At 42.4% G+C, this 27,891-nt stretch overlaps 1 protein-coding gene across 3 annotated transcripts in view; it reads left to right on the top strand.

Annotated features, from left to right (window-relative positions):
• pde4d (phosphodiesterase 4D, cAMP-specific) overlaps positions 1-27,891 on the top strand; it is a 141,404-nt gene that overhangs the window by 41,716 nt on the left and 71,797 nt on the right. The window lies entirely within an intron of this gene.

Genomic DNA, 27,891 nt, shown 5'->3' on the forward strand with positions numbered 1-27,891 from the left:
TCCGTCTCATATCTATTCCCCATTCGATCTCGCCCCCTGCACCTCGCGCCTCCCCCCCCCGCCCCCACTCTCATTTTTTTTTTTCTTTTTCACTTAGGCACCACCCTTCAGGCATCTGGATCGGGGCACATGACGTAACTCAAAAAATTCACACATATCTGAAATTCTTTGCTCTGCTACTTCCCGCTTCTGTCTTTTATTTCCCTCTTTGCTTTTCTACCTCGAGCAGTGTTGTATCTTTTTATGGCAGGCAGTTGCATTTTGGGTTTCCTTTCATGTTCGCTTGTCTCGCTCTCTCCATTTTTAATCTCCCATTTTTCTCTCTTCTTTAATTTATCTTTCATCCATTCTTTTGCATCCATCGTCTCTCTTCCCCGCATCTCTCTTCTCGCCCCCTTCCCTTAGCTTCTTAGAACTGATGCCGCTAATAGCTCAGGGAGACACACAGCATCTCATGGCTCCTATAGTTTTTTTTTTTCTATTTCAGAGGCTCACTGCTTCCTGTGTGTCTGTATAATTTGAATTTTATGAATTAATTATCTCTGTGCAAAATTCAACTGTGTCTTGTGTGTATGTGAAAATATGGCTTGTGCGTGGCTTGTTAATTCAGATTATGTAATTTTACACACCACCGCCATCGTTCTCCCATGTGCCCACTTTAAGTAGAAAGCTATTTCTCACAGTTCCATATTAAGAAGCAGAAACGCTTTCAGTCTTGCAATGGATTTTCCCTGTTCTGCTGTGACGGTCAGCCTTGTCATCAGGATGAAAAGTCTGCAACTGATTAGAACAGCATGGGCGAAAAGAGCAAATGGCACTGTCGGCAGGGCGATGCATTCATTATAGATAAGATAATATCCCTGATTTAACAAAACTAAAAACAAAAAACACCAAATGTGAGCTGAAATATATCATAACATATTCCGTTATGATGCTCAGTTGACATTCAGTATGCACATGGAGGGAACCATCATTCTTTTATGAGGGGGGATCAATTTTGAATTTTCTCCATCTAGTCATTTAGACTGCTGTCAAATCCAATATTCACAGCTGCTCCCTTTCTTAAGGCCTGCTGTTGGTGTGTTCTTTAGCATGTTGTTGTTTTTATATCCAGTTATCCTGGATTTCAAAGCACCTTTTTTAAGTATCCATGAGTTTCCTATCCTTTCTTACAGCCTGCAGGCCCTCGCTTTATACAGGGTTGCCAGATTGGATTGACAAAGATTCGCACAGTCGGAGCTCGAACCTGCCTAATCGTTAGAAGACTAGCTCAGAGCAACGGATTTATTGGAATATATCCTAACTTTTTTATTTGTGAAAATCAGCCAAAATGATCACAACCCACCAGAAAACATTTTAACCAACAACTATATAAAAACTAGCCTAATACTACAGAAAAAACCACCTAATATGGCATAACTAGGGATGTCACTTTTTTCCAAAAATCTCTCTCCAAAAATTCAGACAAATACATTTGCCTGTGCTCTTAATTCGGCTTATTTTGTAGCAAGCAACATCTTTTATCATCAGAAATCCCATGAAAACCATCAGTGAATCTATTCGGTTTTGTATCGTCCGTGCAGTCAAATCCTGATGAAGAATAGATGTCCCTGGGCCACTGAATGCTGCTGCAGTGCAATGAATATTAAAAACACATAAAATAGCCATACTGAAACTGTGTCCCGAGGTATGTTCAGTGACATCTTGACACAGAGCTACTCTCTTGAATAGATTACAACAGCTAGACTTTTTAGAAATGTGTCTTTAGTCATTCACAGTATTGCATTCAGAAGCATTGGCATCAAAATATACTTGACATACCAAAAGTAAAAAGGACATATTTGCAAAATGTCCTCTTCAGAGTTGCATATACATATACATCATTGGATTATAAGTATTGATTGCTGCAGCTGTTAAACGTGGAGCTAAATGTAACTACTTTGGTATTGTTGAGTTGTTAAGTCTGTTGTGGTACATTGTTATGAGTTGATTATATTTTGTATTCTTAAATTGAATTTGCAAATGGTTCAAAGCTAAAGCTTTCGCACACAAAATGCATTGGAGTGTTTGCACAAAGTCACATTAAGTGCCTCTGAATTGTGTGGTACTTGAGTAAATACCTACAGACACTTTTCCGATATAAGCAATAGAAATCTTCAGCTAAAAAGAAAGTCACCATTAGAACCTTTTTGAAATGTCATTCATACGTTTTTTTTTCTAAAATTCATAGCCAGCCCTCATTCTGACATTTATCCTCGGTACAGAATTTTTATAAAACACTTTTCTGGTTTCCGCTCACACATTCTTCACAGTCAGTGTTTGGCCTTCACCTAAGTGTGCTGCAGAAACATCTCTGTGTATGAGACAGAGAGGAGGAATGTGTTTGCTTCCACTTGTCTTTGTGATCTCGGTAGAAAATGGGTGTTTTGTTCGAAGCTGGTCTTTGCATCATGACTTCCTGGGTGAGAGCGGAACAAGAGCGGAAAAGACACCAATGGCCACTTGATCAATGTACTACTTGCTGGTCGTCTATATGTGCGCCTTAGCTCACGAAAACAATCGAGTGGCAGACTGAATATCAGACAGAGATAAAGAGAGTGTGGGAGGTTAGGAGAAAAAATTGCCATGTTTGTGCGAACACGTGTGAGCAAGGGCACCGGAGAGAGACAATTTGTCAGTGAGAGAGACACCATCAGATGGCTGTAAGCAGTCCGGAGGTTGACAGCTGCAGTCCAATTTACTCCAATCACCTCCTCATTGTTTTACAGCTGCAGGGAATCACGGGGCCGCTGCGCTGTAAATCCAGTGACATACACAGCCCTCAGTGGCTCCACTCCACACTTCATTAACAAGACAATCCTTCTCCATCGACCGATTGGCCTGATGTACTGCTTCGCTCTTTCCTAATGGGCACGACACTGGGAAAACCATACGTATTGTTTTACAGTCGCTTTGAGAATATTAACATACTTGCATCGCCGATCGGCTTCTCTGCTCTAAGTGAATTTGATCGGCTGTAGTAGTATTTGCAAAGACGAAACGAAGGTACTTTTCAGGATTTAATGGAACGTAGTGGATTGCACAAATGGGGTTTGGTGTCATTGTACAGTCCCAGTTGTTGACAAAATGTGACAGTGGTGTAATGAAAATTTGAAAGATATAAATATTTGAGATGGGCTGAGGGGGTTTTAAGCAGACTGTGGTGGGTCTTACTCGATTGTTGCCAGTATTATTGCATGCTAAGCTTCAGCACTGCCATCCAACGGCAGCAGGAGCATTAGGATGGCTTTCCGTATGGAATTAAAGAGTATCTGAAGAACTGGGTGTGTTGACAGCAGACTTAAGACTCAGTATTACATTGTACCTGGCTATGAGGGGATATGTTTAGGATTTGAGTTGTTTTTCACAAAAGCAAAGGCACAAGGCAAGATACGCAGCTGCTAGTGATTCCTTCGCATTCAATGTATGTGACATGTTTTTTAATGTTCAGTTTACAAGATTACATTAACTTAACAATTAACAACGCCAGGGTTGTAAAGCACATCTGAGGTCGAGTCACCTTGATGGGAGCCAATGATGTCGTGGGCGGATTTAATCAGCCGCTGTAGAGTCTTGTGCTGTGCACGAGCCAAGAACTGGGCTCCAGAATTTTTGTCTTCTTAAGTTTAGCTGTAGATTGTTCCCTGTACAGAACTCGAACAAGATTGTGGATTTCATCCCGATATGAACTCACATCGTTGTTGATAATGAGGCCGATGATGGTGGTGTCGTCTGCATACTTGGTTTTCCAAACAGCTTCATGGGTGAGATTGTATTAACCACTGAGCTGAAGTCAACAAACAGCATTTTGATGATGTGTGTGAAGACTGAGTGGAGGGCAGTGGATATGACGCCCTCAGTGGATCAGTATGTATGCGCATCTGTCTGTCTTATAAACTGACACATTCATTACAAACAGTCAGGACATTCTGCAATGTGCCTATATGCTTGCTTCAAATGTTTGGACAGTATGACAGAAGGTTAATTGCTTTCAAAAGTCACGTCTACTTCATAATGATAACATTGCTTTAGTTAAATTTATACCCCTGCGTATGTGAGAAGGCATGATGGTAAAATGTTCTCTCACAATATCTATCTATCTATCTATCTATCTATCTATCTATCTATCTATCTATCTATCTATCTATCTATCTGTCTATCTGTCTGTCTGCCAGTCTGTCTATCTAGATATATGTGTATATATTTATGAAGCTGATAGCAAAATGTGACGGATAGGCCAACATGACTTGGTTTTTTTTTTTTTTTTTGTTCTCTCCATCTGAATAACTCTGTTGATATCCTGTTTTCAACTTTCCTCCTCCCTGACCCTGAGGTATTTTTAATGCTGTTGCACAACAGCGTCTGATGCTGCATTGCAACAGTGCAAGTGTCTCTTTATGTAACAGGAGAGGGGGAATTCAGCGAGCGGAGAACAGGTGGCTCCGACTGGTGGCGCTGATGCCAGTGCTTCTCCTCTGGCCAGACTAGAATAGAATTGGAAAATGGGCGGCGGGTTGGGCAGATGTGGACAGATGAATGATAGATTGAAGGATCGCTGGATAAATGATTGATGATTGACGGTTGGGTGAATGCAGGATGGGTGGGATGGAGGGAAAGAGGCAGAGCAGAAGTGAGGGAGAGTGTGGGAGTAGGACCTCGAGCTAAACACAGTGGTGCTAATCTAAGCAGAGCATGACTCTCTCCACTTCTCACGCGGTTATATCATCTCTCCCTGCATGTCTTTCCCGCGGTCTCTCTCGTTTCTCTGTGCCGTGTCTTTCCTTAAGGCAGCTAATGGAGTTCCTACAATGATTGTTGGTCAAGGTCGCAATTGTTTACAAGTCATGTGACTTATTGTTGGAATGTTACGAAACAATAATTACCTCTGCCAAGGCATTTTCACTAATGTCTGTTCGCTGGTTGGTTGATCAGCAGGAATGCACGGAAACTGCTGAACAGATTCTCACAAAACTTGGATGGAGGATGGGATCGGCCCAGAATAAATTAAACTTTTGTGCTGGGTCCAGAAAAAGGGATGGATCCAGGAATTTTTTTTCTCACTTTCTTTCACAAGAAGGAAGATGTTTTTCGACATTCACAAGGAAAAAATGCAATTTTATAGGCTAGCTGCTTCCCTTGTTTCTAGACTTTACGTGACTCTAATCTATTCTGTCACTACAGACATGAGAGTGATATCCAGGGTTTCTGTTAGAAATGGGGCAGGTCCAGCTGTCCTGGAAGCATTCAACGTCCCAGACAAATGGCAGAAGTTATTTCTCAAATATTTTCTGTGCTTATTAAGCTTAATAACATTGTATGGACACGGTTGTTGATCAGCCTATTAGCTGATCGACAGAAACCCAAACCCAAACCAACTGGATAAGTGATTGTTTTGATGATTTTCAGGCGACAAAAAAAAAACCATGTTCAAAAATGTAGTTCTCTTGGACATGACGGTAATTCTTTTAGACAAAATGTTTGATTAATGAAAATGAATGTTTGCAGCCTTAATCAAAAGAATATTTCTTGTGAAAGCTAATAAAAACCTGATTTAAAATATTGACTTTGCTAGATTAGTCCAAATGTGTTTAGGGTGAATTAATAATTAACACAGTTCTGTAATAAAATAAATAAAAAGCCCTAGATTCCCAGCTGCCCCAGCAGATGAAACTGAAAATGTACTTGTCTGTCACCCCTCCTGGTAAATTAAGTATGAGCTGGTTCAGATGGTTGAATTCAACACTGACTGGCAGAAGCATGTTTCTCCTCCTCAGTTGATGAGCTGATGGGGAGGTTATTTTTACTCCTGAATACCGAACTGATGTGTTTACGCCTTTTACAACTCAAGCCCTCTTACTGCCTCCTCAGTGCGTTCGCAGCCATCGCTGAGTGTGTGATCCAGGTGAAATATGGCTCTATAGCTGTTGCTGGTTCTGGATTTAGATAATAAAAGTCAGCGCCATTTTGCCTGTTGTTCTTTTGTACTGTCAGCCTCCCAGTTTGTGGTCCATACCTTCTTAATATTTATTGTTTTCAGGGTGTAGCTCAGCTTAAGTAGTTACCTTTTGCGTTGGCGTTGGATTTGCAGCTGCCATCGTGCGCAGCAAGCAGGATTCTCCAGGTTTTATCAGCCCAAACACTGCTCTCCACCCGGGAGAATAGAGCGCCTGTGATTTGCATACATATTAGCATTTGAGCAGTGCTGCTGTTGCTGACACACCAGCAGAGTACGAGCTTTTCATTTGCAAAGATGGGCAGATTCGAACCAATCAATGAGATCACACACACACAGTTTTGCATGCATGCGCACAAACATACACTAACGGAGACGAACACGCTGTATCTGTGTGATTCTTCCACTGTTGGAGATTAGGCAGGACCCTGGTTGCATGACTCAGATTTGACTTAGTATTCTGAGCAAGTGGCCGAGTCAGTGTTAGCTGAGATGAATAAGGAAGCTAAGATTATATAACAATGTGACTGGAAGAGACTGTGGAAGACAGAAGGATGAGTGATGGGGCGGGTAGAGAGGGATAGAGAAGGAGTGGTTTTTACATGCTGGTGGTGTATTTAAAATCCCAGCAACAGTAATATGTCACTTGAAAAATGAAGAAGCCCCCTGGAGCCGCTGCTGTAATGCAGTTATCACATTAAAATGGAGTTAAACCACAGCGCTGGATTCATTTGGGATTTCATCAGCACCACACTGCAGCATCATGAATAGAAGTCCTACTCTGGGTTATTGTTAGTGTAGTGGTCATTGACTGACCTGAATGACAGATGTCATAGAACGGTAAGTATACAGCATTCAGACCAAAATAAAAGCACAACCTTTGGAAGTACTAAGACTGCGGTTTCCAATCTATGTGTTGTTATTTTTCAGCTTTACTTAACCAACTCTGCTTTTACATAGACTTTTATTCAGTTAGTGACACTTAAGCTATAGTCACAGAGCAGGAAAAAAACAATTTGTCTCTCAAATCAGATCCGAAAGACGGAGCGTCCGCACGATCATTTGCGAGTGATAAGATCGGATTCTGGGGTCCAGACATCACCGATATACCTGCATGGATTGCTATGGTAACGACTTAGGCGTCAGTAACTACGTATGCTGGTGATGTGGCTTTCCGACACAGCAGGATGAGGAATGGTAATCCATCATCTCTCCCTCCAGAGAATCACGGTGTCTGCTCTGCTAGTAGTGGCGTGGATGCTGCTCAGCTGCTCTGATGCACCTCTGTGACTCCAGATTGGACGTTATCGTTTGTGTGTCGTATTGCGAATGACCGGGCCGTCCAAACCGAGATGCCTCCGCAAGAAATCAGAAATTTTCCACGCTACCTGAAATCAAATCAGGATATAATCCATCAGACTAACCACATTTAAACACTGACCTTAAATCTTTTTGGTGCAGTTTTTCTTATCATTGTGCCAGTGAGTGGGTCTTTTTACACAGCACTGCCACCCTGACACTGTGGAACTAATCTGATTATCACAGCTGTTGCTTTACCTGATCTCAGGTCAGGGTCTGATACACATTTAAGTAAATGTGCGTGACTTAGATGATGTGATAAAGCAGCACTGGATAAAAATACGACGTATATTAAAGTAGTAGTAGTAAACCATGAGCCCCTAAGTGACATGATGTAATGTATGGTAACGTAATGCATTCGACGTGACTGCTGAATGTGGGGTCAGACAGAAAAAGAAATGGTCGTTAGCATTCTGTGATTTTGAATAGTGTCGTAAGTGGGTGTTTCCATATTTATCCATGTGAGTCTGTCCGAGCTCCTGTGAGTCCTTCTAGCCTTTTCAGCTTCGTCTCCTTCCCCCGCTCTTTCATTTTCTTCACATCGTGATCATCAAGCCCGGTGCAATGCCAGAAGTAGTCAGGCTCACATCCATTACATGTCAAATTCTATAACCCTTTTGAAAACCCAGTGGGGACGCTAACACCGCCCCCAGCTCTGCGAGCACATCATTTTAAAATTTTTTTTTTACCTGTTAAAAGTTATGATACCACTCAGTCTAAATGGGATTGTCATTTTCCTGAAGCGTGCTGATCCCTGTGACATTCGGCTCAGTTCAGCTCAGCAGTACTTCACCGAACAGAAATAAAGCGTTAACACGCGTATTGAAAATCATTTACATCTGGACACATGAAAGTGTGTTAGCGGTGGTTACTGCACCACCAGATTTAATTAAAAGATGACCAGAATGAAGTTGAAGAGGCCACAGCTGCCTCATCAAAGCCTTTTTGATATGTTGATGTCTTTTTGATTCAACCAAAATCGCTGACAGATTCTGTCAGTGTTTGCTCTCACACGTCAGCCATTCATGCGTTTTTTTTGTTTTTTTTTGTTTTCCTTTTGATTGTGTTATTCACCTGTATTTCATGATTACATATTTATTTATTGGCCTCAGATTTGCTGCAATGCAGAAAGGAAATCATGAACGTTGGTGAGCCTTTGTGTAAACTTCACTTCACTGAATGCACAAACAGATGGATAACGGCAGCGTATTTCACTTGTTTACTATGGATTTTTGTTTTTTTTAATCCAGTGAGGTAAAAAAAGCGTAGTGTGATCTAATCAGGAGGAAGTCACTGCAGGTTTCAGAGGTCTATCTAATTAGTGGACTGTCTCTCTCCTTCTTGCCCCCCACACTCTCTCTTGCTCGCACCTTCATTATCTTCAGCTGTGTTTTATTTCTGCTGATTTCACCACCAGAACTTTGACTTGATTGCTCAGGGAGAATTCAGTTACTGATTAGGGGGCCGCTCTGATAAACGCAGCTGCGCCGGAGCCTCGGCAGAATAGCCCGAGGATGGAGAGAGTTGAGAGGAGGGCTGCCAAAGTTTTTTTTTTTCATAGCTGTGGGTATCTTTGGACTGCAGATGGCCGTGCACTCTTTTTTGCATATCTGATTCGAGGCTGAGGGGTAGTGGCTATATTCCCCCCCCCCCCCAAGGCTCCATTTGGTGAAGAGTCTCCCAATCACTGAAAGACTTGAATGATGAATGGACGTGGCCTCGAGCTTTCATTATCATTTTCTGTGAGAGCCTTAGTAGCCTGAGGTGAGATCCATTAATGATGCATGGCTGTGGTAAATCCATTGGTCATGTCTGATTATAGTCGTCAGGCTCGGCTCATTAAAGAATAATTGAAAGTATAACCCTCTCATGTCATAATGCCTGTTTTTCTATACTTGGACACAGTTCGTTTTAAGGGTCAGTTCTCCACAAAATCATGATTATTCCTCTTAACTGTAGTCCTGTGTATTCATCTAGATGGATTTGGAGATATCAGCTGTAGAGATGTCTGCCTTCTCTCATATATAACCAAACTAGATGGTACTATAATACTTTGGAAAAACTCGACAGCAACGTCTTGCAGCAGGAGGCTAACATCAACTCATGGGCGAGAAATAAGCTGAGGAGGAGGAAGCCGTGCGATGTTACATTCTGTCATGAACACCATGCAATTTGGAGGCCGGAGGAGTTGTTGGCTACCATTTACTGTATTTATAAAATTTTCAAAATTTAACTGTAATAAAATGACCAAGTGTTGTTAATAACTCGATTACAATCAGTTTTTTGTTTGTATTATTATTTCTTTAAATTATAAAGAGTATGTGTTATGCTAAATAAGTTGAACCCAATGAAATTATCTTATCTCCAGATAACATTAACACCTCTCATATATGAGAATCAGGCTTCAGGGTTTGAAACCTTATATTCCCAACGATGTGCTATACTGTAGAGCCATGGAGAAACCACAAAGATGAGGAACTTGTTTGAGCGATATCAGGTCAAGGATGTACTTCATATTTCTGGATAAGAACTGATGCCCGGAAGAAAAAAAAACAGAGAAGATGGTCCGTCCTTGCACAGGCAGTCCTTCCTTACACCGCTCTTCATTTTCCTCCGGCTATTACTCACCCAGTACCTCCTGTCTGCATCTCCTGCGTTTCAAGGCTCGGTCTGATACCGAGGGGCCGCGTTACGAGGGCATTGTTCCGTGTAGGACTCCTCTGAGGCGGGGTCGTCTTTCATCATCTGACAAGATCTCTGGCCCTGTTTCAGCCTTTTGAATCCGGTCCAGTTTTTAGTTGTTGGGAGCCAGATGTGTAATGACATGGCAAGCTGCAACTTGTCATCAATGCAGCGACTGTAAAGATCATGTGGGACAGGAAGAGGTGGAAGTAGTACATACTCAACGCTCGTAGACTCCTGAGCAGAAATGTTGGCGGTTAACGTTAACCGCAAACCAGATGCGTTCAAATTTTTCCCTCTGTACTGCAGATTTCTCCCAAGGGGGATCAATAAAGGAACGTCTTATCTTATCTTATCTTATCTTATCTTACATGTCGATGGCTATGTACCGTATCAAGATTTTCACAGAACATGTTGCGTCACATTCACATGTTTATTACCTGACTTTCATGTGAGGAGGTGGAGGGGGATGTTCCAGCCAAAACAACATGTATTCCTTAACCATAACCAAGCACTCTATGTCACTCTACTTAAACAGAGCAGAAAGCAGAGTTGTGACAAGAGGAGAAAGTTGAAATCGATCCCTGTGACTGTCTCCAAGTGTAAAAAATGTTGAAGAACCGTTCAACTGTTGAGGAGATGCAGCATGGATCACCTGTCAGACCGCCACAGGAGATCAGTGAGTGAAAAGGAATCTGCCTTCTCACCTACAGTTTCAGGACGGTTCAAAAGCAGTTGACCCGTTTCCCCCCCTCTGTTTCTGTTTCTGTGACCCGCCCAGCGTCTTCAATCCAACCTTGAATTTCTCTGTCTGAATGGGGCCTCGGTGCACAGAGACAGTCGGTCCACCTCTGGCAGTTCTAATGAGTTGCGTGTCCAATTAAGATGCAGCTGCCTCCTGTGTTGTGAGAGGCGTCCTGTTATTGATGTCATCCCTTGATCATCTTTCACAGCTGCTTCCAATATCCTGCTCTTTATGAGCGTGTGTTTTCATCCTTTGTGTGCTCGCATTTGCGTGCGTCTGTGTGTGTGCAAATATAGACTGTGCAAATACATCTGCACATTAATGTTTGTGTGCATGTCTGTGTGTTCGTCTGTGTGTGTGTGTGTGTGTGTGTGCGTGCCTCTTTTTTTTTTACAAGTGAGTCTGTTCATGTTTGTGTAAGTACCTATCCTGATTACCAGTCTTCTGATGTCTGCCTGTCTGACCACTGGGGCTGTCTCCTCTGATTGCATTGATTCAGCGCCTCTGCATGCAGCATTAGCAGACGAGAAAGTGAACAGCGTGCTCTGAGAGTGAGGCAATTGGTCTGCGCCTAGTTTCTCATGTTTCTCAGGAGGAAGAGGGCGAGTGAGACGGAGGTAGAAAACGCCACGCGTGCGTGTGCATGCACGGGCGAGTATCTCCGTCCGGTGTGTTTTCGGATGATAGACTTCGTGCCGGTCAATTTAGTACAAGTCTGTTCTGATTGCTCATGTTCATGTCACATTGTTTTTCCTATAATGCCACTACTAATTTCTCGTTTACAGCCATCTGCAGTACAGCTATTATGCTCAGATTACATTACGGAACAAAAAGGCACAATAAGGGAAGAGGCACATCTTGCATGAGAACTACATTGCGGTATTTGCATTGTTGTTAAATTGCAAACCAATTAATTACGGGGCTGTTTAGGCCAGATGTTTGAGCTGCAGGTTTCCCCCGTGAGCAGGAAGATGGTTTTGGAGGAAGGAACGTGAAGTCTATTCAGTCGGTTTCATGGCGGAGGAAACGTTGAGTGGATTTGGAGAGCTGGGATGGCCGGTGTAATTTTTGGCCAGACCGCCTAGCACCAAGAAAATTGGGAGTGGCAGAGTGTATTTGTTGTCAGAGAGAGGGGAGAATATGGAGAGCTCTCTGCAGCAATCGCACCCTCCACTCTACGTACACAGTCTACACATGGACGAGAAATAAGCTGAAATAAGCAGAAATAAGCAGGAGCAGACAGGACCGCCTCTCTATGGAGTTCTCTGTCTTGACTGGATAAAGTGGGCAGGGATATCTAAGAAATGTATTTTCTTTCACTGCGTGAGGAGGGGGAGGAGAGAGATATGTCACTGATCAAACAACGTGTAATAGTGATTGCTGTTGGAACGAGAGCTATTCAACACAAACTTTAATAAAAATATGCAGCATCTTAACACTCTTGATAGAAGCTGGGACTAGAGAAAGTGAAATTACTTATTAAAAATCAATTAATTAATTAGCGTTGATAATGATAGTATGCAATAATGTCAGATAATGAAGCAGTAATGAATATAAAACAACCTGCGCCGCCAGACAAAAGGGGGAAAACTAAGAATACACAACTGTTTATTTAACCGTATGCAGTTAACAACCTCATTGTTATTCTAGCATGTCATAAAAGAGACTGTATTCCGTAATCATGTCCCAGAGCGAAGATACCAAGATGTTTCCAGTCACATGTGCAATAACAATAAAATGCTGAAACTGATATAACACTGTTCTCACTGCGTTCAGTGTGCTAATAATGATCTAAATGTCCGTATAAAATCCTGAGTTCCGAGAGAAGCACTTGTCTTAATGGGCCGAGGTTCTGTACACGATACCTGTTATTTTGTGTTCTGTATTGATACGTTCCAATGGCTCCCCCAGCGCTGCTGAAGATTTCTATTTATAGAATTAGATTTGTGGTGTGTGGTGCAGTACCAGGTCTGCGTGCTGTGTCTGGCCGCATTAACAAGGTCCTTTTGCCGGCTTTCAGGGAGAGTCTGGATATTGACCTGAAGTGGAAGGATTAGTGCAGGTACTTAAAACAGATCACCGCCTCAGACCCCCTCTCATGGCTTTAAATGGACGCTCTTGGCCAGAGCAGGTGTCTAACAACAGGAGAGTGATAAGACATAGGTATGGGTTCAGGACGGGGGTAAGCCATGATCTGCGGGGCAGTTTTGACAACACCATTCATAGATATATCCCCTCTATGATCCAAAATGTTTATCTTCTTCAAAGCCAACTGTACACACCTATTTTACCCTAGATACTAGCTGTTATCTCATACAAAGTCATTCATTAAAGTAAGTAATTCTTTAATTCCTCGGCTGTGTATGTATAGCATTTTTACTTGGTGACAGTCGCCTTCAGTTGTTGCTTTCGGACATCTCCTCTTACCCGTTGAGTATTTCAGCAAACTGGAAAATGTCTGCTCTTCAATCACAAAGGCTTAGTAGCTTGGCAACATGCACTGCAGCAATGCCCACACAAAGTGTAAACAGGGAAACAGGAAACACACAGGAAAACAGTTATATCACACTTCCCCCACAACACGTACAAACACAGACGCGCACATGCATGCACACACTCTGACAATTTGCAGATACACAGCCAAATATACCTTTCACTGCTGTGGTGCATGTATACTGGATATCCTTTATTTAACCAGGTAGAAGTCTCATTGAGATTAACATACAGCCGTATACACAATACAAAATACACAGTGCGACTGTCACACACTACAAATGGGTGAACACAATGTCACAACGCAATCTTTTACATTTGACTTGAATTCCCTCGTAGCAGCCCTATCAATTATTCCAGGAACATCAGATTCCCAGAACAATCGGCAGATTGCTTTGGCAATCTGAAATTGTCAATATCAGACAAATGTGCTGTCATGTTTAATTCTGGAAAATATACATAAAATGAATCAAACTTTAAATGAGGTGACGGAAACAAAGAGATTTACTCATACACTCCTTGTCAGTCCGTCCCATGGGATTTTAAAAGGGCTTCAATATGACATTACAGGTGGAAAGTGGTGGCCACTTTGGATAGATGAATGTCAAGAGATTTACAGATTCAGTTGTTGAGTGTCATTACAGTACAAAGAGCAGTGCATTAAGTTGTAGCTATCCATGTGATATCAGCACACTGTGGTCAACACAGTCTTTGTTTTCAGCTTTGAGGCTGGAAAGGAAACATATTCTCAACAAAAGATGCTCGTGGCTATACCTGTATACTAAACATTGATGATTTAGTTAGTTAGTTTGGATTGAGTTCAAGCTGCAGTTGCATCAGTGCAACAGGAAACCATTCAAAGCCGCTGCATGAGCACAGGACGGCGTGTTGCTTAAGTTTTACTGTAGCGCCCTTATGGTGGCGTCATCCTCCTCTTGCTCCATACATTCGTCTGCTGTGTATATTTACAGTGTTGTTTATTACCTTCCATCACCCTTGTGTTGCCTCTGTGAGGACTGCTCGGTGGGTAACACCCTCCAGATGCTCATCTTGGCGGAGCTCAATAGCTTTTAAGTGTGAATTAGCTGCAGCGCACAGCGGTGCACAAACTAGGCATTTGTCTCTCTCATTCTCTTAAAAGGTTTAGACGTGATAATCAGACTGAGCTTCACACACACACACACACACACACTTATATATATATATGTGTGTGTATATGTCTCTCCAGCCAGTGTTATGTCAATACTGTCACGATTAAGTGATGTAACTGTATTGTTTTAGTGAACACAGCCACAGGTAGAGAGGTGAGGAAGAGTGACTCACACATCATGAACTCTGGGTGACCCAGTCCTGCAGAAACTCTCTTGCACCACCAGCAGCCTGCTTTCAACGTGTTTATGACGTTAGGTACCCACTGTGGGTAAATGGTATGGATCTTGTTTTTAATGTTTCCTCTTAAGGTTCACGGCCTCCCAGAGATCTCACACGCTCGTACGTACATCATGATGCAGCAAACCTCTCAAGCCGTCAGAAGACCTTGGACATCTGGATTGCTCGAAAATGTGCTTCCATCCGCCAGCCTCGTTAAAACACACTCATTGGTTTCCGTGACAACAGGCAGCTAACCTGGATATGAACTCCAGCAGCATTAAGGGACTGCTGTGTGTCCAAGCATGTTGGAAGGCTTTGTGTGTTCTGCTTTGTTTAATCACTTGTGGAGAGGTGACCTTTTCTGTATCGCTGTGTGCCTTCACTCCTCTTGGCATGAGGTTTGATTGCATGCCTCGTGTCTGATCCAGGGTGCCAACACCTCAGATTCAGGGCTCTTTCAGACCCTTTTTTCTAAAGGTGTTTGTTATCTTAGGCATTGCTTTTGATTGTTTTTGGACCTGTGCGTAGGATTTCCCATTAATTGGATTAAACTATGCTCAGATTCCAAATGTTACAACACCAGCCAGGTCAGCAGAGAGAGACGAGACACAGCCACTGTGCAAGTCTCCAACCTTTCTGTGCTGTAATATTGATAACTAACTGGAAATGAAGAGCTAATTTTAGAATCTAATCTGCCTTGATATTTGACCTAGGAAATAATGGCTACCATGCCACAGCTTCTCTTAATTACTTTTGATGTGTGTTTGATTAAGGCAGCGCGATGCCACATCTTCCCTGGGTTGATGTCTGTGCCTGCTGGAACTTGTGTGTCGGTGTGCATGTGTATGCACTTGTCTTCATGTTGCACTGGGGGGTAAAATTGATTTGAGAGCCAGAACTGCTTAATCTTCTTTTAAAATTGGTATGGACAGAAAGCTTATCTCAAAAGCCAGAGAGGAGGAGAGTGGAGGTGGAGGAGGGAGAAGAAGGGAGAGGAAGAGAGAAATGAGAGCTGGATCTGTGTCTTTTGCATCAGTGGCTTGATTCTGCCTTGACTTCTTTGTTTAGAATTAACTTGTTACCGCTGAGTGAAGCATGAGACTAGCATCCAGGGGATGGAAATCTGTGTTATGGAGAAGGGCCAACTGAGAAGCCATTTTCAACACTGTACTCACTGTGAGACAGCTGATGTTCTTTGTGTTCCTCTGTTAAATTACAGTTTACTATATATTCAAGAACAATCTCATGAATAAAACTGATCTGTAGTAGTGAAAGAGACAGGGGTGGTCTTTTGTCCTTGCAGTGAAAGAAGCATATTGGCTGCTGTTGAGTAGAAAACAGATCTATGCTGACGATAAAACCACCCGTAAACGATTTGACAGCACAGCTGCAGAGACATCTCTTGGTTTGATCTTGGAGTAGAACTCCCCCTTCACTTTAAAAGGAGCCAGTTGAGTTGCTTTGGGCATCTTAAGGATGTGTCCTGGTCTTTTTTTGGGCCAAATCCAATCGGAGGAAATGCACTCTGGTGGGATTACATATCACTTATGGCCTTCAGATTCCCCAAGGATAAGCAGGTGGACTGTGGTTGAGAGAAAGACGTCTGGTAAAGTGGGGCGATCTGGCCATAAAATAAATATAGCCAGACTTGAAATAGTCCTTTATTTTCTCAGTATTGTGTTGACTTTATTTGGCACCAGCGCCTCATCAGCCTTACTGCTAGTTATAGCTAATGTTGCAGTATTTATATCTACCAAACCCAAACACATCGGGTCCCAATGGGTCCTGGTGAAATGAGCCAGGTTCAGACAAACATTTCAAAATGATGTCAAGGGTTTGATTCAAGAGAAGCGTACTTCTCATTCCCAGGTCGAGAAGTACACTTGGGATCGGAATTCAGCCCAAAATTCTTACCCCAAGGGTTGGTATTTGGTGACCCAGAAATGAGACTCAACAGTCAGCTGTCATCCTCCGGAATCGCCTTACCTACCTGTAAACTGCCCTAATGCCTGGGTTACCTTGCTGCCACAGCTGTCCTGACCCAGATATGCGGCTAAAAATACATAAATGGATGAATGGATGGTTGGTCTGTGAGTACCCTGACCTCCAAATGATGCACGGAACAAAATGCTTCTCCTCAAACTCTAACTTACCATAATCTTAGCAAGCTGCATGAGCATGTGTCCTTAAAGAACCGTTGACGTATTTAACAAACTGAAATTGCTGTCTGTGTTTTCTTTATCTCTCTATGACAGAAAACAGTGGCATGTAATTCTACCTACCATCTCCATTTTCCAGGTTTCTTTGTGATTGGGATAGACCAGATGGTTTATGCACAAGATGTCTTTTTTTTTTTTAAAGCCTTTTTTCTTACTGCTTCTGCATGATGCAATTGGTGATATAAGGTCTATCAGAGGGCTGTTAGAGCCGAATGAAGGAGTGATCCGGCCCTCACCTCAGCCTCGCAGTAAACATAATTTCAGGAATACCGTCATTATGCAAAGCGCTGTAAACTGCTCCATCTTAAAGCAGCGACATAAACAAAGGTAAGCATGCCCGTTTATCTCCAATAAGGGCTGAGGCAGCAGGTGATGGAGGATTTGCCATAAATCAGACGCTTGATTTTTGCAATCATCAGCAAGTTGGAGTGCATAGACCAATTTTCTTAAGTTGCTGACCAGCGTGTTTAGGTATAATACAGCAAACAGCATTACACCTTGAGGCATTTAATGTGATGTAAGAGGTGCGGAAGTTCCGCCATACTCTGATTTTGTCATCCCACAGTGATATTTAAATTAAATCAAATCAAATCAAATCAAACCAACTTTATTTATACAGCACCTTTCATACATGTAAAAATGCAGCCCAAAGTGCTTTACATTAAAAGAAAAGAAAATGAAACAAACCCCCTTAACATCCCCAATTAAACTCCACTTCCTTATCAGGAAAAAAATAATTACGGATTTCGAAGTAGCATTTTCTAGGGACCTAATAAATAATGTAGGTTGTCGCAGACTGCCGCCACATGAGGAGAGGAGGCCTACATTATTCATCGGGATGGAAAATGCCGCAACAAGCTGTGAGAGTAATTCGATGATGATGGCGGTGGTGATGATGATGATGATACCTTTATTGTCCCCTGGGAGAAATTAATTGCGTGTGACAAGTTGTCAGTTGACATCACAAAACAAACAGCTGTGTAACAACACATGCACCTACAGTGAACCATACAAAGCAATTCAGAAACTGAGTGCTGCTGAATACTGACAGCACAAAATATCCCCAGCATGATTTTTATGAGGCTGCGGCCCCCTGCGCCCGCCTACAGCAGCACATGTTTCTCTGTTTAAAGAACACGCAGGGTCATTCACAGTAATGAATCTTATCCTAATTGCACAAGTCTTAGATTCACTGTAGATGCCACTGTGCTCAGACGCACCCTCGGGGATTTTCCTGGCTGTGGTCCCGAAATGTTTAGTTTTTTTCTTTTAATTTTGTTGCTTACTGTTTGGGAGTAAAACCATTCTTTGCTCACTATACAAATGAACAAGGGAATCATCATCACATGTCTCTCGACCCGACATCGTTACCCTCCCTGGATGCTTTTCTCTGTTCTCCCAAATTAAATGACGTTGGATTGCGTTACTCCCACATACTTTCTACCATCGTCTGTTTAAGAAGTGAATTCAATTATGGAATTGGAAGCAGCAGTATTTGCTCTGGAATATTTTACCCTTCTTTCAATAAAGGACAAAGGCCCTCTACCCCAACAAAACACCAGGTTTTCAGTGATCAGCATGATACAGGACGTTCATCATACAGTTGCCAATACATACAGGTGTCATCAGTGCAGCTTGCCCTCCAATGATTAAACTGCAGGAACCATGATGGAAGTATAATTTAACATAACATAATTTAAGAATGGGCAATAATACATACAAATATATATAAAAATATGTATAACAATGTGTAAGACAGTTGATCACCAGAAACTTCACCCTGAATTGTCAGATTTGTAAATAGGGTTTGTTTCTATACGAGATTAGTATAATAGCAGATGATTTGCGTGCCTTGTGAGTATCATTCATCAATTATTTCAATCAAGTGAAAATTAATCACCAGCTATTTTGGAGGATTTGCTGTTGTTCTTTGTCTTATGTGTTGGTATGATAGTGAACTGAATCATTTGCAGGGTTTGAGGCAGTTTCACAGATGACCCCCTGGGCTTCGGAAAATTATATTTGGCATTTTTCCTGAAATTTCGGACATTTTATTAATAAAAGATACATACATCAATGCAACAACAAGGTTGACATTTAAAGGACGCGTTGGAACGCTGGATTTCAATGCTCTATCAAAGCTTTAATCCCATCTGGACTAGCTGGCTTTTCATCCCCTTAAAAGATTGGTTTACCTTACCCAGATGCAGTTCAGTAGCAAATGGCAGACCATTATTTGATTTGTGTCAGTATTATGGGAACAGTGACCGATCTTGGACATTCAGTATGTGACGTATGCCGATCAGATTGTTTGCTGATGATTGTTAATTGTTTTTTTGTGGATATTAGAAAGATTTTAACTTACTTACTGTCAGAACTAAGAACCTATGCCACACTGTGCATATAGGATTGGCACGTCTGCCTCCCTCTGAAATGGATCTGACACCCAGCCAGCTCAACAGAACTATGCTTACATATACTTGTAACTGTTATTTATACTTCTAACTGTTCTTTATAATTTTAAATGCTAATTGTTTTTTCTACAATTCTAATTACTGTCTGTATGTCTGTATGTGTAACTGTAGAATTTTTGCTGCCTCTGGCCAGCACTCCCTTGAAAAAGAGGTTTTTAATCTCAATGGGACTTTCCTGGTTAAATAAAGGTTAGATAAAAAAGAATAAATACAAAAAGATGCGCTGTGATCCACAACAGAAGTTAATATTAAAAATCAAGACGTCTTGATCTTGAAGAAAGGCCTGAGGGCAAAAACGCCATCTAATTAAAGAAAACTTCATAGGGCGCCAGAGTGGGTGACACCTTTTCTACTCTAGTATGTGGTCAGTGATCGGCCCCTCATTAAAGCCCTTGGTGTGCGTTACCTCTCTGTGATACTCCTACACAAGGACAAATTCGTCCATGTTCGAATTCCCCCTGGCTGGTTATGATTTAACTTGCCCTACACCGCCCCTTGGTGAGTAACCATGATTGGACAATATGAAATTAAAAAGGATTGCCCAACCCGAGACCAATTGTGCTGAATTTCATGACTGAAGCAAAAAATAAAATATAAAAAATGTTTACAATTCTGTGTAGCCAGACAAACCTTTGAAGTTTTCATGATTCTGATCAGGCTCATAAATACTGCTTTAAAAATGGGCCGGGCATTTTTTTGCCTTCAGGCTTCGTTTAGTGTAACATTACATTGTGGTGCTGAACTACATATTGTATATGTCAGTAAACATTTGTATTAAGGCACTTCTCTTTCATAGCAGCTGCCTTCTTCTTTGTTTGGCAGCTAAGTGGTGCTGTGGGGGGGTATTACGTACCTTCCCTTTAAGCACTGCATTTTATTGACGATAAGTGCGCTCATTTCCTGCGTCGGTTTCAGCAAGAGAAAGAACGATTTGCATGTAGCATTGATGCAGTATGTCATTATACGGGGTGGCAGGATGCCAGACCTGGGTGTGCCGACATGTCTTTGCAGGTCGCTGGTGACATAGAGAGGCAAAAAACGTAATTGCATGCCTGTATCCGAGCGTGTTCGTACATGCTTGTCTACGTATGCATGGTTGCACATGTCCGGCTGCATTTGTTTGTAAGCATTGGATGCGTGCATGTGTTTGCACAGCTGCAGTACATTAGTCAAAGGCATCAGAAATGTCTGCCAGTGGTGGGAAAGCAACTATTGGTGGGTTCCCAATTGTAGACACAGTCATGGAGAATAAGCTGCTACGATTAGGTAGAGCTCCGGTCTGGTATCTTTGTTTGTTGTGGAGCTTAAGTTCTTAAGCGAGTACTGCTCGGAGGTGAGGCCTCAGACTCGCATTCCTTCTTCTGCTCCTTCCTTTTTTTTTTTCTTCGTCACGTCATCCTCCCCCTCTGTTGTATTTTCCATTTTTCTTCCTCTGATGCCTCATAGAAAGGAGAGTGGAAAGAAGGGATAAGAGGGTTTTAATCCATGCCAGAAAAACAAAGAGTGTTTTTTTAGTTTGTGGTGAAGTGGGATGCGGCACTAGGACTCTTTGCGTCACTGCTTTTCTGATGCATTCATAGCGGAATCGCCCATAAAACACACGTCTGCTTACCGGGGAAGGTTGCTTGTGCACACACACACACACACACACACACACACACACACACACACACCCCATTTCCCTTCTGATTTCTCTCTCTCTCATTGTGCATCGACTCTCTCACGCACAGCTTATGCAGAAATACGCTTACAAAGACATGTAAACGCGCACGCAAACCCATGTAGGAAACGGCGTAAAACGCAGACGCGACGCAAGTGTGCACACGTCCGCGCACATGTAATGGACGAAACAAAGACTCCCCACACTCGCGCACTTGCTCCTCATATCTGCGGCCGGTGATTAAAAGCCATCGTTATCTTGCTATGTCCGTAATGAGAAGCACACACCTGTTTTCCGCAGCTGTTCCCCATCAAAAGCTGTCGTCCTTCACTCTAGGACCAGACGCTTTGGAGGTGATGACTATGTGATGCTATAAATCACCAGCCGAGAATCTAGTCACCACGGAAACAGGCCTCATTAGAACCAGCTAACCGAAGAGAGCTGTCCTTTACCCGCGCGCTCAGAGTCCCGAAGCAGAATGAGCCTTAGTCACTGTGGCTCTCAGCATAGCCTTTTGGCACGGAAGGCATGTAGGAGAAGTATTACATGAGCTCATCATGTGTGTGTGGTCACAGGGCCCGGCGATGCTCGGCTTCATGAGTCACGGAGTTTTTGCAGAGGTCACATATGGACTTGAGCACGGCTGACATAAGAGAACATGATATTCTTCCTGCTCCCTCTAGGAGGTCAAGTTCACACAAAGAATTCAGTTTGCAGTGAAAGGTTTCGTGTCGGTGGTATGCTCAGATTTATTTAGCAGTTAAGGTAACTGAGGTATCCGTCATTGAGTCTGAGAGCCCGTGTGTCCCCTCTGTTTTTAAAGCTGTTGTCTTCGCTGCTCGTCAGCCTGCTACCTCCCCGTAAATGTCACCACCAGCAATTCGGAGATGGATGATGACGTCTTTGCCAGCGTCTTCCCTTAAAAGGCTTTTTGCCTCGTCGAACAAGACAGCTGAATAATGAGTGACAGAGTGGACTGGATGGTTATGAAAGAGTCGTCGGTTCTCCATTTGTGTCTTGTCTCAACTGCGATTAAATACAGTGCAATAACTTAATGCATTACAATCAGTGATAATCATAACATCGAAAAGAAGATTATGGTTTTTTTTTTTATAGCAAAGGATGTGTAAATCTCCAGTTTTATCGTGTGAGAACCGTCCCTCCGAGTTTCAGCAGTGACATGGTAGAGTAGCTGTTTAAGCCGGAGTGTAAATTTAATGGCTGCTCCTGGCTGCGTGCCAACTGAGCACGGGAGTCATTTTCTATACGCCTCTGTGCCCTTTTTATTGAGTCACTGCTTAGCATCACCAGTGTGCCCGACCTTTCCTCTCCATCTGTGTCGCTGATTCTCACTCTCTACAGTTGAGCTGCGTTTTCTTTTAATCTGCCTTTTTGTTTATCGCTATATATATTTGCTCTGGTTCGTCTGCCCGCTTGACATTTAGTCTGAATGTGTTGTCAACCTGTCTGCATGTCCTCTTCCTCCCTCTGTTCTCGCTTGGTCAGACAGGTGGCGGATGGAAAATGAAAAGTGAGAGGTAAAGCGGCGTGATGGAACTGAGACTCCTGAACGACTGTGGACTCATATTATTAACCGTAGGGATGTTAATGATTAGTCATTAGTCAGTTACTCACCAATAAGGATTTAAAAAGTGCTCTGTGTTACGGTGTAAGCTGGTCATTAGTTGATGTTAGCGGACTCCACCGACGTTAGCTGTTAGACGAAGCACTGGAGAATGTGCTTAAAGTCACATCCTTTCGATTGTCGTGGAAAATTCGACCAACTAATTGTCCACAGGCTCGTAAAGACAACTGAGGGAGACGAGGGAAGGGAGGGTCTCACCTTTTAATCCATGGAAATTCAGTTTGCAAAATATAACAAAATATATCAAAACAAAAATACAAAAAACTGGTATGAGAAATTCTAAATAAAATACCAGAAAGACTTTCCATACAAACTGATTAACAATTCAGTAGCCACAATATGGGTTGCATTTTTGTTGTTGGCCTGTTATTGAACAGTGACAATTAAAATAACATCATTAGCTTGTCTTATCAGTAGATTATTCAAGTAACTTGATGTTAACTTTCTGTTCTTTTAAAACCGAATGTAGTCTTCCGTGATTTTGCATCAAACGTGGAAAGCAGTCCTGCTCGTTGATTTGCCACCGTGTGTTGACGTTTCCACTGATGCTACAGTGATCGCTAGCACAGTAAAGACACTGTGGCAAAATGTCTGGCAGAAAATGTATATGATGTGACAGTATGTGTTGTCTATAACCCGTCCCTATCTCTAAACCATCAGACTGTCACTCAGCAGTCGACAGTGACATGCGTTGGTGACGTCTGATGTAACGATGTGCCCACATTTTTCATAGCCTCGATCTCATATCAACAGCACCCCTCATCAATTCCTTTGACATGGTCGGTGACATTGTTATATTGTTGCAGACGTTTTTCTTTTCTCTGCGCGTAGATAACAAAAGGGTCAGGGGTGCGAGGAGGAGAGATGAGACGGGAGAGCCGAATATGGGAGGCTTGACTCCCGATCGATAGGCTTGCATTGGGATGGAGAGAGAGTGAGATAAAGGGAGAGAGCAGTTTTCTCACCGCTGCAGTTTATTGATATACACTCCCAACCTTTCTCATTACTCCCATGTGTGTGTGTCCAGTAAGCAGTGTCGTTAAAGGGGTTTCAGGAGTCATAGAAAATGGGCCCCGATGCTTGTTTAAGCACAAATTACATCTCTCGGCAGTCAATAGATTGTCCTGATAACTTCTGTGTCTCTCCGTCTCCCCCACCCACCTTCTCTCCCCTCTGTCTCCCTCCATCTCTTTTCTCTTCCTAGGTAAGTAACAAAACAGCCGAGATTTGTACCTGAACATGCGGTGCCTCGAAAAGGTAACGTGATCATTGTCGATGTTTCTGTTCTGTGGGTCCGAAAGCTTGAAAACTCAACCCCCCGGTTATATTACTAAACCGACTTCAGCATCAATTTAACTTGACTAGTTAATACTTCTGATATTGTGTTCATATAATAAGTTTGTCTTTTGTGGCTGTGAGCTGGGAACATTTAGAAATGGTGGTGATAAATAGTAATAAAAGCACATAGTGAATTATCTTTTCCCGAACGCAGCAGCAGCAGCAGCGGCAGCAGCAGCCACATAATAAAATCTCAGCTTATTTTTATCACTGACTGTAAGGTCTGTTTAATGGGACTGGCATGAGCAGTATGTGTCTGCACTGCTTTCACCCTAATGGCAGTGTTGTGTTTTGCTGCTAATCTGTTTATCTAATCAGCTGCTGAGGTTAGGGGGTCTATCTCATTAACTTGCAGGATATTGATTTCCTGTGTTTAGTGCGAAGCGCTCTGCAGCAGCCCGCTTCTGCGCTCCCAGATGGGAGGAATGCAGGTTGCTTTCCTCTGAGCTCATCAATCGATCCCGCCTCAGCTCAGGGTTGTTGGTGTGTGTGTGTGTGTGTGTGTGTGTGTGTGTGTGCGCCTTCAGTCATGCCTTGGTGTAAAAATAGCATCTAAGGAGATTGATTGCTATTGAGGCATGTTTTATGTTTAGAGGCAGTGCGAGAGAAAGACAGAGAGATGGATGGCATTAAAAAAGCTATTAGCATCGTTTTAGCACTCTTCCTCTAGATGGGCTATAAAAACACAGCATCATCTCTGCTCTGCTGCGCTTCTGATTGATGAGAAATGGTGTTGATCTGCGGAGGCTCTGAAACCTTGTGATACTGTTGCAATCAATAGGCCTCAATAAATTCTAGTAAGGGGAGAGCCTCATGTGCAAAAATCTTTACGAATGCCTAAACGGTTCAAACTAGAGCTGCACGATCAAAATATTATCAATATCGCAATGTGAGCTTATGTTGACAATTTTAAATGTTTCTCTTGTCACAGAAAAATACAGTATTAAGGCTGAAAATACCTGCCTTGGGCCAAACATGGCCTGAGATGGCCCAACTTCTTGTCTATAATAGCCGTTTTTTATTGCCACAAACACTGCAGGAAATCGCCCATAGATCTCCTTTTAAAATGGCCAGTGTTGTCACGCTAACAAATGTTGAGACGCCTTGGTCCCTCTTCAAAAATCCCCCCGGCAGAGATGTCGCCAGTAGCTCCATCACCGTCCGCTCTGCCTGAACGTGAAGTGACACGTTTTGTACAAATGTCGATGTGTTGTGTTGCCTGTAATGTGCACATTTGAAAGCATCTGTGGTTTGCAGAAACGTTAAGCGCAAACATTTTATCCTGCTGACTGCACTGAAATCGCAGAAGCTGCAATCTATTGCTAAGGGTAACATTTGTGAACACAAGAATGATTGTTATGAAGTATTGTAGCGCTCTGGCCGACAGATCTTATCATCTAGATGTAAAAGGACATGTTTGTTTGGTGCAGATCCCATCCGATGTCACATCATCATGTCTGTCTAAGCACTATTTGAAACATGTTTTTTTTAAATGCATGTGTGTTTATATTCACTAGGTGGAAAGTGAACCTTGATATTGTCCTCATCCTTGTGTTGTTAGACCTTTTTTAATATTTGTTAACTGCAAAATTGACTAATTTAGTACCAACAACCGTCCATCTCTGCAGGGAAAAACCAAGCACCGGAAATCCGACACTTGATCTCAACCGGCCCAATCTCACCATTTGGTATCACTCAGCAGCGGCATGAAGAAAGCTTTCATGGTTTTGTATCATTCTTGGTCGGTTAGAGAAAAGCCAAGATATCAGTGTAAGCAGATCTGAGGCTGCTTATCATTTCCTCCTAAATATTTGAGCTACAACAATGGTTCTGAACTTCTCCGCGGCTCCACGGCGTCTAAATAGTTCATGGATTAAATTGATTGTGCACGTTGCATTCCTGCTCTTCTGCTGTGAGGGGAGCGTTGTAATGAATGTATCGTCACTTCTGCTGCCGTCGGCTAGAATATGATAAACGCGTGGGAGTGGCTTTCTTTCAGGATGGAGCACATCAATGTGAATGTGTGCCATTTGCTGCATTGAGGGTGGTGTGTGTGTGTGTGCGTGCGTGTGTGCGTGTGTCTGTGCGCGTGTGAATGTGTGTGTTAGGGCAATGCGTCACTCTGCGACTTGCAGAAGCCCAGGAGCTCCCCTTTGGTAGCTCCCATGCTGCTTCTCTGTGTTATGTAACGATGCTGTTCTCACACTATTGCCCCTTCTCTCACTCTCTCTATCTGTCTCTTTCTCTCCTCATCCCTCTCTACTTATTTTTCTTTTTTTATGTGCAGAGTATAACATTTTTTTTTTCTTTTTTTTTGGGTGGGATTTAGGGGATTTTGGGGGTTTTTTGTGCGCTGATGCCGGGCCACAATGCAGCAGACAGCTACTTGTAGAGGTCCAATCGGTATTCTGTTTGTTCCCTCATTTCCAATTTTGTCTCCGCTTTGTTCGCTTTGTCTCTTTCATTCTGCGCCTTTTTCCTTGTAGTGTAACTGTATTCTCTGTGTATCCATGCACCCATCCCCACCCACTCACTCTCTGCAGCACCACCTCCCTGTGATGCAGCCGGAGTCACAGTAAAAGAAAACAAGATTTTTTATTTTTTTTTTACTTTTTATTTTTTTGTATTTTTTATGAGCGCTCCCTTTATACCCGTCTCTTGTAAAAGAATTCAGTTATACGCACCAGGGAGTTATTACATCTCTTATAGGGAGAAAAATAGACGGAGTGAATGTTTTGGGAAAGGAGGTACGAGGGAGAGATGAATTTAAATCTGTGAGATTTAGGAAGAAGAGCGTAAAAATGTGTTCTCGTAAATCTTTTTATGGATTCATTTGATCTGCACGCAGCTTTACACGTTGTTTTTCAAATACAAAAGGATTTAAATGTATATTACTAAAGCCAAATAAACTGACTGACTGGATGATGTCAGCGCCAGGCCAAGCTTAGATGATAGATGACCCACTGTACACGCGTGTGCCATGAGAAGCAGCTGTTTTACAGTCAGTGGGAGCAGGTGTTTGTCAGCGTGACATACCCATTACCTTTGTGGACAATTTTAATGATGGCAGTAACATGATACTCTGTTGATCTCCGTGGGGAAGCTCACTATGTCTTTGTCACTCATCAATTAGTATTGCTTAGGGGGTCGGATAAAATATCGCTATCGTTAATTATCGCATCCCCATCCCTGGAATATGATCATCGAACCTACAGGTATCCTAAACTGATTCCCCTGACGTTTTGACCCACAAGAATAACTACTCCATGAATTCTTGTGATTTAGACTTGATTTACACGGATTGGAGAGGACTAAAGTGAGGCATAGTTGTGTCGTTTGTGCCTTTTTTTACACTGGAGTGATGGCACACATGAAGATGGACAAGTTGCAGTTCTGTGAAACTAACACCACAATGTAGTGAATAAATACAAAATCCCTGCGCTTTCCCTCTTTTTGAGTATTTTGTATTCTTCAGTTAGACAGACAGTGTGATGTATCCTTAGAGGATTGTCTTCCTACGTATTTATTATTGCAGAATCACCGTGTCGTGATACTATCTTTGTCCTGGGCGACAAAAGGGACGTGTGTTGTTCAGAGAAATGTGTTTATTACTGCTACTACAATCCGGTATTCGATGAAAAAAAACACAATTTCTCTTTTGCGTTGCATTCAGCTGGTGTCTTTTCTTCAGATTTTATTAGTCACGTTTTGTATGAGCTGCTCACCAACTGAAATGTCCAAGTAAGAAGCTCCAGTGTGGTTTGATTTAGTGGCATCTAGCAGTGTGGTTGTAGATTGCAACCCAATGGTGAACACCTTCAATACTGATCAGGATCTATTATTATTCTGAATGTTTATGTTCATGTACAGTTTAAACAAAAAAGTAACTATCCACTGCAGTAGATGAGGCAGG

This window comes from Sparus aurata, chromosome 5, assembly GCF_900880675.1.
Source record: "Sparus aurata chromosome 5, fSpaAur1.1, whole genome shotgun sequence".
Lineage (NCBI taxonomy): Eukaryota > Metazoa > Chordata > Actinopteri > Spariformes > Sparidae > Sparus > Sparus aurata.